The sequence below is a fragment of the Ictidomys tridecemlineatus genome, chromosome 2, assembly GCF_052094955.1.
Source record: "Ictidomys tridecemlineatus isolate mIctTri1 chromosome 2, mIctTri1.hap1, whole genome shotgun sequence".
In the NCBI taxonomy this organism is placed as follows: domain Eukaryota; kingdom Metazoa; phylum Chordata; class Mammalia; order Rodentia; family Sciuridae; genus Ictidomys; species Ictidomys tridecemlineatus.
Genome location: NC_135478.1, coordinates 67,260,937 through 67,273,267, shown reverse-complemented (window position 1 = coordinate 67,273,267; position 12,331 = coordinate 67,260,937). Strand labels below are relative to the sequence as shown.

At 34.6% G+C, this 12,331-nt stretch overlaps 1 pseudogene; it reads right to left on the bottom strand.

Moving 5' to 3' along the window:
- Positions 1-460: 460 nt before the first annotated feature.
- LOC144375120 (transmembrane 9 superfamily member 3-like) lies at positions 461-2,397 on the bottom strand (annotated as a pseudogene).
- Positions 2,398-12,331: the final 9,934 nt, after the last annotated feature.

Below are 12,331 nucleotides of genomic sequence, written 5' to 3'. Positions count from 1 at the left end.
ATGACTCCACGATGTGAGTCAGGACAGGGGCAAGAAGTGAGGCAGCTTGGTGATTGAGCATCTTCAAACACTTTTGTACTTTTGTCTCAGGAGTGGGAAGATTACTGGAGAGTCACAGTCCATGTTGGTAAAGAGGTTGCTCGCTAAATGGCCATTTCCCCTTGTTCTGGGCAAACCTGGGGTAGGTAATGCCTGGAAAGAAAAAGGTTGGCTCAGTAATTTCTGTTGCCTCAGAGTCAGTCTCCACATAGTTTTTGATATGACCACCATGTGGTCCTGCCTGAGGTTTTCGTTCTATTAGGAGTGCTTTTGTTGACTTGTGGAGATCATGGACGAGCCACCTATTATCAGGAAGGCCATTTCCCTTTCTCAGTTCCTTTCAGGGTTTAGATGAAAACAGCACTGACTTCTACCCATATAAAAGAGAAATTGATCCAAATTTCCAGGTTTTCTTGTGTCTCTAGTCAATTTACACATTAGTATAGATTTTTTTTTGACAAAGGCCCTTGTTCCCATGTAAACAAGTGCTCCACACATTACCCCAAGGTTGTGCTAAATACCACCATATATCCAAAGTAAAATGATGTTTGAAGTAAGCCATACATCTTTGTTTCAAAAAAAATATTAGTAAAACGAATACGTGTAAACAGGGATTGAAGTTGATTCAGCAGAGAGAAAACTTGTCCACTGCCACCTATAATCCCATTTAGCAAGAAGTATGTGCACACAATATCACATAGATGGTAACAATGCAAAGGATGGCCAGAACCAGCATTATGAAGTCATAGACATAATAGATGTGAAAATGAAATACATTTCAATAAAGACAGAGCCAAAAGGTAAAATACTTCCCAGGCAAACAATAACTGCAGGCTGCATAAAATATTTTTTCTCCAGTATAGGACAAGGCACAGCATTGGCACAACAAAGGAAGTTGGGCTGACCTAACAAATTTCAGCCAAGTATTATACCAATAAGATTTAGATTTTTGTTCCAAAAGGAGTGGCTCTTGAAGCATGGTAATAAATAAATATAAAATTGAAGAAGGCCTGCAACACACTGAAGCTGGGATAAGGAATGCCCCAGTGAACATCTGTTTTATCCATCTCCTTTCTCCTTGTCTAGCATACAGACTTCCTCCAAAATAATCATTCATTGGTGATGTAGCAGCATAGAAAAGTATATAAATCTATCATTGCAATAATAATGAGAAACACAGGAAATATCTGAAATCCAGAACCAAGTAGAGAGGAAAATATTAGCTGGTGTCTTGATGATCTAAATACATCTCCATGCACCTGTTTCTATCCATCTCCTAAGTCTATCCATGTCAGCCATTTCTTCATTACTGAACCAGACATAATCTTAAGTTCTCATTAAAATCATTGAAACTAAGCCTATCAAGAAGATCACCATCCTGAAGGATTTGAAAATTAAAAACCAATGAATCCCCTGTTGAAAAAAGGATGGATCACAAGATATTTGTGCAATCGTTCTTCAAATTTTACATCTGAATTTTTCCATTTTACAAAATCTGTATTTTGGTATTGGGAACAGTTTCACATTTCCTCCAACAATTAAATTTCCATTAAAATCTATTTCAAGGTTTTTGTAGGTCCAAAGATAACAAACTTGTACATTCTCATCTGCTTCACCAATAATACCCCATATTGCTAAATCAACTATGTACATCTGGTACCAGTAGTGAATTTTGATAGCATAAACAAAGGCATCTCTTTTCTTTATCAAAATCAATTTCACAGTAACTGGCTGGCATCACATCATCTTTAAATTTAATATCTAGACCAGTAAATTCCATTTCAACTCCTTGAAATGTTTCTCCTAGAGCTTCATGGTAATGACTGTTACTTTTTTTGACCCCACACAGATTAGAAGTGAAAAGTACTTATATGTTTCGAGGCAATTTTGGAAGGGTCCAGCAGTTTTCATCCATAAGACAACTTCTTCTGTATCTTGAAACTGACTTTCCTGCCTTGCTCCAGTTCACCATTCTGAAAACCATCCAGTCCTAAGTGAAAGCCACTCCTAGAATCCTTAACATCCAATCTTGAATGTGAAAATGCAATTAAACCACCGATCAACTTTAGACCAAATGCAAGAGATTGTTTTGGGGCCAGGCCTTCCACTGGGAAACTGGAGACTTTAAGGTCAGAAGGGGCCTAAAAGACTACCAGATGGAGCCTCTGCTGGGAACATGTGTTGATGCTCCTCTGCCTAGGCCCTGGGCAGCAGCAGCAGCAGTGCAGCAGAAGCTGACAGGCCAGGAGCGCCCTGCAGAGGCCTCATCCTGAGCGCTCATGCCTGACTGGCCCATCAATTGCTCTGCCTCTGGTGCTTGTGCGGCAGTGATTCGCATCCACAGGGCACTGGCAGACTCAAGGCCTGGGCCCAGCCACTCCGCTGATGCCCCTGCCTTAACAGCTCCTGTGCCGCCCTCCTGATCCTGCCAGCCTCTTTCTCTGACTCAGCCACAACAGCATTGTGCAGATTTAAGTGAGTTTTTGAAAAATGCTTATCCCACCCCCAAAAGATAAAAAATTCATAGGGACAAGGGTATCACTTGTTCTCAATTTGAATCTCCCACACACCAGGCATAGAGCTTGCCAAAGGTGACTATTCTATATTTTTTGAAAGAATATATAAATAAATTTCTTTCAAATAGGTGAAATAAAAAGTAAATGAAGAACTAATGAGTTGAGTGGAGTCAAGGAAGTAATTTTAAGAATGCTGTAGAGGGAGGGGTTGACAAAAGACTGAAGATTGGACCATGCGCCCTGATTGACAGCCTGTTGGATCCTAGTGCCCCACAGTGCCCAGGAGCTGATCAAGGATAGGAAGCATTCATCACAAGACCTGATGGGGAGTCTTTCCCTGATTGTGTAGTTGGCTGCGATCTAGTAGCTTACTTTGGATTCTAGTTCCATACTGTGTATATAGTAATTGTGTGACAAGCCAGAGACCATCTGTCACACAATTACTATATGTGCAAAGACTGGTTTTCAGACTGGATGGTTTTCAGTATGTGCAAAGCATGTGAGCATTAAATAAAGGCTGTTTTCATTTCTTCAGCTCCCTGTGCAGTTCTTTAGCATAATAGAAGATAGATAAGGAAAGCAGACAAACAGACATTTTAAAGCAGATTTTCAGAGTGGTCATCAATATATCATTATTGTAATTCTTCAAAGTTCTTGGTATTTTTTAATTGTATATCCATCAGGAACAAATCTAAGCTTATTTGTCTAAGGTAAGGAATTAAGGAATTTGTTTTTGCCTCTTATTTACTAAACTTTTTTAAAACTCCTCAATTTTTTAGAAAACATTTATTCACATGTCAGGCTTGATGTTGGGGTTACTAAGATAAAAAAAATTGATTTTTATCCCCAGGAAGTTCATTGTACATTGGAAATAGAGATGCACAAACCATGCATTTCTTTACACTGTGATAAGTAATATAATAGAGGTATTCACACAACGTATAAAATTGCAAACAAAGGCTAGAGGCATTTTATTTAGCTTCAAAATTGACTTTGGCAAAGAAGATTTTGTAAGGCAACTGTAAGAGTTTCTTTGTTTGAAGGAAAAGAAAATAGGAATCAGAGGGTGTGTGTGTGTGTGTGTGTGTGTGTGTGTGTGTTTGCAGTGTCTTCATGGGGGGGTATAATTGGTATTTCAAGTGTGTTCAAAGCATGTGAAAAGTCATTAAGATTTCATATAGCAGTTTCTCACTTTTCATTCTATATAGCATTTCTGTTTAGTAATCATTGATGAGATGCTGTGGCAGACAAACCGGGGCCATAATGACTCTTTATTCTAAGGATAACGTGAACCCACTGGATTTTATTCAGAATTGTTTCTTAGCTTTTCTTTTTCCTTTCCTCTTTCTTTCTTTACGCCACATACTCTTGTTCAATATTCACAAAAAGAATATGGCCTCCTTTAAAAGATTTTGACAATTCTAAATAAACATTATAAAACAATTATTATTTTGTTGATAATATTTTCCCAGTTACTCTATGGTGAATGATTTATTTAATTAAAGATGTCACCCTCCTTTTACCATACCCCCCCCAACTCTTAGATGAAATTGTTATATGATTTCTTTGCAGTCACTGTGTTGAAAATAAAAGATTTAGGATCAGTGTGGTTAGTGGATAGATAATTTTCAGAATGAACTTAGGGGATCTGTTAGGAGTTTACTGTGTACTTCACGTAAAAATGATAAATGCCTGAATTGAAATAGTAGTGGTAAGAGCAGAGAGAGCAGGGTTGGTATGGGAGATACTTAAAGAGGTTGGATCAATAGGACTGGGTCAAAGTTTGAATGTGGGTTGGAAAAGATAGAAATGTTCAAGTTGACTGCCCAGGTTCTGACTCAGCCTTTTGGGTAGAAGGTGACCATATTACAGTGTGTTGAAGGGTTAGGTTCAGAAATAAGATAGGAAAAATTCTGAGTGTACCTGGGAATCTATTGATTTAGAGATGGATAATGTATAAAGTATATGGACATATTGACTGTAGCTCAAGAGAGAGATCTGATAGGCAAACAAAGATTTGAAGCTCATTGCTGCACAGACAGTAGTTGAAGTTATAGGATTGACTAAAATGTTCCAGGACAAAGTTAACTGGGATCTTAAGAAGAAAATCCCATATTTACAGGGAGGAGGAAAAATAAAACCTGAAGGATACTAAACAGAATATCAGTGTAGTAGGAATTAAAAAAAATTATCAGAATCTTGGGAGATGATAGAGAAAATAATTTTAAGATTTTAAGATTATTCAAGAAGAAGGAGTCAGTGTTAAAAGTGATTAAGAAGTCAAGGGGGTTAACCTCTACAATTGTCCATTTAATTTTGATGTTAAAAAAGCATAATGGCCATCATGAGGTGGCATTTTAATTTTTTTCTTTTAAAAAAGTGATTTCATTTAGAAAGAGAAAACAGAACGAAACCAAAAGTATACTGATCACAAAAACATCTACTTAATTTTCTAAATGTTACAAGACCAATTGATCATTTTTATGAAAAGGAAGAGAAATGGGTGTATTTTATTTGCCACTTCCATATCATTATTTCAGTAAATTGTTGATTTTAGTAAATCCATATTACTAAAAATGACAAAACTGCCTTCTCAAATCTCTTCTTTTTCAGGACATTAGCTGTATTTTCTTCATTATGTTAAGGTATAATTCAGAATGTTATTTTCTAACATATTATTAACAATTCTAGATTCATGTCACAGGGGTTATAGTTTGAAATTTTTCATCAAACTATTAATTCATTTTAAAGCAACAGCAACCAAACCTTGTAGCATCTCTTATGTGATTCACCAAATTAATCAGCAATTAAAAACATCAAGGAAAATGTATTCCCAGAGTGAGAATCTGCTCTTTGATTCAGGTCTTCAAGTTTAACTTCTAAGTATGGGAGACAACATATACAAAGTTCAAATCTGGTGTCAATGAAGACAGGAAAGAGGAAGAAACTATAAAGTTTCTCCTCTATTCCCTAACAATATCTGGTAAACAACAGGTCAACAAGTATTTCAAATTAATGTGAACACAAAGCTCAAAATAGCTTTGGCAATACAGGAGAGCAGAGAAAGCACTCAACTGTATGCCAAGGACAAAAAATCAGGTGAGAGGGTACAGGTGAAAAAACTGGCAGCAGGAGTAACATTTTGGGATGAGGAAGGAAAGAGATGCTTCCCTGGATTTGCCCACATTCTGAAGCAGGATTGTGTGAGTTATGCTTCCTAGATTTGTAGCATTTACAACATGCATGGCTAGTAACTCTGGAGATGTTAAATCAATTATGTATTTAATCCCAGGTCTCAATAAATTATTTCCTCAATAAATAATCTCTTCAATTAACTAAAGAAGATTCCAAGAATACATAGCATTTCCTATGTGAGGGTATCCTTTGTGAATAAATACATGTCTTCTTATTTCTTTGGTCTCTGTTCACCCAAAGGGCAGAGACAAGACAGCTAAAATGGGATTTATTCTCTCAATAAATTTAGCATTAAGAGTCTTTAGCCTTCAGAACATCTACAGAGCAATGGAATTATCTAATTCATATTAGGAGGGACAGAAGATTGTGTCTCTCTAGAGTCAGAGAGGCACTCTAGATACTTCAGAAAATTATAAGCAGAGAACTTTCCAAAATCTCCTATGAAGCTATATCTGGTAAATGTAATTTACTTTCTAATTGACTTAAAATATTTTCAATTGGGAAATGAATTAGAGTGTATATCTAAATATTTCAATAATCTAGCACAATGCATGACTTTAAGACTTGGAAAATCACAGCACATGTCAATATAAGCACATGGACACACACATGATTTGTATATTTCATTTAGGATATGATATAAGGAAATGCAAGATTAAATTCTGACATGGAAAATTGTCAAGTCTTCATGAAATTACATGCAGTTGAAGAGATTTAGAAAAGGCTTCATGTCTTACTTGATGTGCATAAATAATTTTTGAAAGAACTGCAAAAAGATACATTGTAAAAGAGGCATAGCTGTAGAAAGTTTATTAAACCAATGATAGCCAAAGGATGCCAACAAAGGAAAAGTATTTCGATTTCTGTGATCCTAAAAAACATCCTAGTTATTATTAGAAATAATAAAACATTATTTCATAAGATTGATTTCCAGTTTTCCAAATGTGAGAGCTATTGGGAACAAATTAAAAAGCATTAGAAAGTGCATCAAAATCTCTGTTTGGAATGAATAAAATTGACACTAGAGATGTTGAGGCAGTTTCTTAGCTCCTGCTTGTGAAACCCTGGCCACATATGGGTGACTCCTTTCTGACACCCAGCTCCTATCTATTATTCAACCAGATTCATAGGTTGTATGCTAGCTAGAAAATAACCCTTCCCTTGCTCCACATAACCAAAATCTTACATGTTTTCAGGTTGTTTCTGAAATGTCACCTGCTTCATAAAGCCTTTTCTAAATCTCTTCAACTGAACGTAATCTCTCCTTCCACTGCCCTTGTAAAGAATCTCACTCCTCACCTTGTGACATCCATTTGTATTATTGCCCACACTCTTTTTCAACTTCCTAGAAGGAACACAGTTTCTTGTTGAGATATGTATTCTTTGTGCCCTTAAACCAACATCAGATAGATGGATAAACAGACAACTGATGCTCAAATATTTTATTTTTAATTCAATTAAATTACAGAGAGGAAAAGCAGGCAAGTATAAAAGGATTTTAAAGGACAGACAGAAGACACTTTGGCCAAAATGTTGTTTATCAGAAGTGTGCAAATGGGCCTAAATAGAAGGTATCCTGCCAGTCTATGGATGGACGAATTCTCTTTTGTCCACAAGTTTTTAATTTTTCACTCTTATCACCATGGCTTGTTTATTATATTTGTGTCTTACTCACTTGCTTCCTACAGTTGATTTTCACAATGGTCATGTGCCAGTTGGCTAGAGCATGAAATGTTTCTTTGTGGAAGTCAAAAGTGGTACAATTACAAGGTCATCTTATCTCTGCACTTTTAATCAACCATTTAATTCATCCTGATATTTGACGTTTGTGTACTTCCAACTCATGAACATAATTTTTTTTAATTGTAATTATATAGTTTGCTAGAGCAACAAAAAATATTCATGTTGGCTATACATGTGCCTGCTTTTCTTAATATAGAGACAATTCTTGATGTATTATTTATTTTGTGTATGGTACAAAGAGTATACAAAGAATATAGCAGCCAAAATGACTATATATAAGGACAACTCTGTGTGGGTTGTTATAGGTATGGTGTATTTTACACAAATGCCAGGCTATCTGGCCTTGAAGCTCCAGACTGTTAGTACATTAGGGTAGAATATTCCTGTTTAAATGTTATGTGCCCAGCAAGCCTGCTTGTCAAGCTCTGCACATGGAACTACACAAAAGTTCTAGACAGTGGATGAGAGTGTGCTAAAAAATTCTTTTTTATACATAGTCCTGGAATATGTATTCTTTTCAGTTATTATTTCTTTTTGGGGGGTTTGGGGTACCAGAGATTGAACTCAGGGGCATTCAACCACTGAGCCACATCCCCAGCCCTTTTTTGTATTTTATTTAGAGCCTTGCTGTTGCTGAGGCTGGCTTTGAACTCGAAACCCTCGTGTCTTAGCCTCCACTTACATTTATTAAAAACCTCTGCTTAGCCTCTCAGAATGACCAGTGAATTTATGAATACCCACACATCAAAAATGTGCCTCACAATGCAGAATGCATTCTTTAAAAATCATGTTACATGCATTCATAAATATACCACAGGGAATTTCATCTTTATATATAAATAAAAAGAATCAGTCAAATATAAATGAATGGATTAGCCAAAGAGAGTCAAGGAGATTGGGGAAAAGAGGGGAAAGGGGGGATTATGAAGTGATATTGAATTTCATGCAGCATGAGTTTGTCAAGATGAATCCAGCTACTATTTATAACTGTAAAGCTCTGATTGTGTGTGTGTGTGTGTGTGTGTGTGTGTGTGTGTGTGTGTGTGTGTGTGTTTAAACATGCCTCAAAAGTAGTGAGATAGGTCAGGTATATATGTCAGTGTTAGAGTACATGTTTATTAACATGTATGAGTCCCTGGGTTTAATTCCCAGCACTGCCAAAAAATAAAACAAAAAAGGTATTTTTTTAAGGAGATGAAGTAAACAAAGGTCACATATTTTAAATATGTAAAATTTTCTTTCAGGCTACTGTTACTGCATTTGCTACCAGTGAAGGACATTCTCATCCTCGAGTTGTTGAGCTACCCAAAAGAGAAGAGAGTCTTGGGTTCAATATTATGGGAAGCAAAAAACAAAACTCTCCAATCTATATATCTAGAATAATTCCAGGTGGAATAGCTGATAGGCATGGGGGCCTTAAATGAGGAGATCAACTTCTTTCTGTTAATGGAGTGGTGAATTTTATTTATATTTGCAGTAATGTTCTGTGACCACTTGGGGGTGCCTGTGGATTGTAGAAACAGAAGATGCCATGCAAGGGATTAATTAATAAACTTTGTAGTTTAGGAATGCTTTCAGTGAATGCTAGGCAGTACTGTTTAGGACAGTGGTTGTTTTTTGTTTGTTTCTTTTTTTTAAATGCAGCTCTGGGGATTGAATCGGGAGCTTTGCTCATACTGGTCAAGTGCTTTATCACTGAGCTCTGTCCCCAGCCCAGTGATCTTTTTAAGGCACTCTAAATGTGGTTTGCATCCCTTCAATGTAAATTACCAGTGCTTAGTGGGATTTTTATTACATAATTAAACTCTTCAGTAGTTAAATCAGTATACTAAATTAGAAATGTACCATCATATTTACTTTTATAGAATGGCAGTTGCTTGATTAAATTCTGACATAGTGCAGTAATAAGACATGTATATTGAAATGCTAATTACTTGGAACTTAAAAAATGATTTCGAGACTGTAAGCAGAATTGATGTATCACTGGATTTCACACTGATAAAACAAGATTTAGTATTGAAAGGATTCAGTATCTCTATAGCTATACTGCCCTGAATGTGCCAAATCTTGTGTGAATTGATGCAATGAAGACCCTCTTTACTTAATTTTAAATATTTGTAGTTGTCGTTACTCTCAAAACCTAAGTATCAATTGTGTTTGTGCACTTTTTCCAGAGCATTGAAGGAGAACATCACGAAAAAGCTGTAGAACTTCTGAAAGCAGCCCAAGGAAAGGTTAAATTGGTAGTACGGTATAAACCCAAAGTCTTAGAAGAAATGGAGTCACACTTTGAAAAAATGAGATCTGCAAAACACAGGCAACAGACCTAATACATTTAAAACTTTATATTTAATTTTGCTTTTTAGCTAGAGAAGTTTTACTTATGACCTACAATGGCCAAAATGCCAATAATTGTAAAAAACAAAAAAATATAAACTTCCCTTGAAATCCTCCTTGCCATTTTATAAATGCCTATTTTAACATCATTTATGGTTCTAGAGATGCATACACTTTTTTCTGAAAAAAAAAAAAGTAAAAGTTGTTGAGGGCAATTCTGTCCTGCTGTTTTTACAGACCTTTTTCAAATGCAGATTTTTGTCATAAAGTTGTTATAGATATTTAAAAATGCTTTTTAAATATTAAAATGTACTTTTACATTCTTAATCTTTTTTTAAAAAAAGTTTTCTTCATCTGGCTACTTATTTAAAATTTAACAGTTCTCCAACTTTTTTTTTTTGCTTACTATATATTTTTTTTAACCTCTGAAATTCTTTACAGATTTCCAAGAAATTAAATATGGCAGTCTCACCTATAGCACTTCATTACCCTGTCGTTGTTAACATCATTGCTGCATTTTGTACTTTGAACATACACATTATATATATATATATAGATAGAGAGAGAGAGAGAGTCAATTGTAAGATAATGACACAGCATATTGGAAGTTTTTAAATTTCATTTGAACATGTATAATGGGTATTCATTTATACTGATTTATAAAACTGAGTTTTAAACACTGAAACAATCATCGCCTAAAATATGTATTTCATAATATGTAAGCAGTGAGGAAAGAGGATGTAATTTGACTATTAGCATTAATGATTATATCCCTTTCTAATTGTAGTCAACAATATATCAAAAAGTATAAATGAAAAACAGGTTCAGATCTCATCTTGCAAAATTTTTTAAGACTTTTGATTTTTATTTAAGTACATTTCTCATGGTTTGGTCTTTCCTTGCCTAGAGATGAGCCAGTTAGTTTGTGGTGGGAAATAGCAGAAAGAAAGGAGAAAAATTTAACCTCACTAGTCTTGAGTTACACATCTTACTAGGTCATTTTAAAGAATCAATATTAAATAGGAAAAAGAGGATATGTTTTAAGATCTGTAAAAATTATGAGGTGATTTGATAAGAATCTGTAGATTGTCACAATGAGTAGGAACTCATTTATATTAAAATGGTTGGATTTAGGGATGTAATCTTTGTTTACGATTCAAATGCAATGGGAATTTTGAAAGTTACTTTGTCATTTGTCCACTGGATGTCACTCTTTTACTAAATGGCATCTATTAGTATATGACTGTGACTGAGTTCTTCATAAAAGCTGAAATTAAAGAGTTAATTTTCAGTCACAATTCACAGGAACATTTGTACTTTTTAAAAAAATTGTGAAAGACATGCTAAAAGAAGATCGATTTAAAAAAATAAGAGTTTGGCATAATTATCAATCCTGTATTTTAAAAAGTGGGCATTGTAATATTCCTTCAGGAAGAATAGAAATTTCTATACATTTTTCTGCATGTTAGCACTGTGAGTCTTAAAAGATTATTCCAGTTTTTAGTGATTTCTCAGAATATAAGTCAAACAGCATTGTTTTTTTTATCATTTAGGTATTTAACACTGGATTGCATGGTTGAATGTGTCTGTAGTCCACTAAAAAACATGTTTGTTATTGATAGGATCATGTTGTTAAATTGTATATTTTCAAAATTAATTTGTGTGTTTTTAAAATGTTGGGACCAAAGTAGTATAGAAGAATTATGGACTTAATTTAATTGTAAAATTATTAGAGATATTTGTTGTAGAGCTTAATATATTAAAGTATTGGTGTATATAAAAATGTTATTGTTATTGTTATGCTTGTATTCTTGCATTACAGGGTAAATAAACCCTGAAGAAATCCTATTTTAATAGTAGCTTTTAGGATATATCAACATTTCCTTATAAATTATAGCTTCCTGGTTCAATGTCTCAGCTGTATCCGAACATTCAGCCAAGTTAAATCTTTTTTTGGTGTTGAATCTCAGTAAATTAAGTAAGCTGAGTTTTTTTTTTCTTTCAAAGTAATTCACAATCTGTTCTTTGTGTGGGTTGGCACCTATTCATAATTCTTAAAATAAAGATAGCATAATGAGCCAAATACAGTAGTTTTGCTTGGTACTGTTGGTGCTGTTGAGCATGAGTAGCAGTAGTTTGTTTTCATTAACGCAATTTTTATAGTGTATCTCAGAATTTTAAATATTATCATAGAACGGTTCAGTCAATAGCAAAGATACACAAAAGTGGTCTAGTATGATGAGGAAATGAAGGAATTTTCATCTTATGGTTTGTGAATAAAGCTAAGCATAAAGTAAGTATGTAATTGGTGCTTGATTTGTAAATTACAAATGTTAACACCCCCTCCATTTTTTAAAATTTTCTTATTACTTCAAAATGAGTTGACTCAGTGTTTCTGAATCTTAGTTGCATATTAGAAAGCCCTGCTGAGCTCAAAAATTATTAAAACTTGGGTCCCCTCCCATACAACTAATTCAGGGTCACTTCTTTATTTTTTTTTA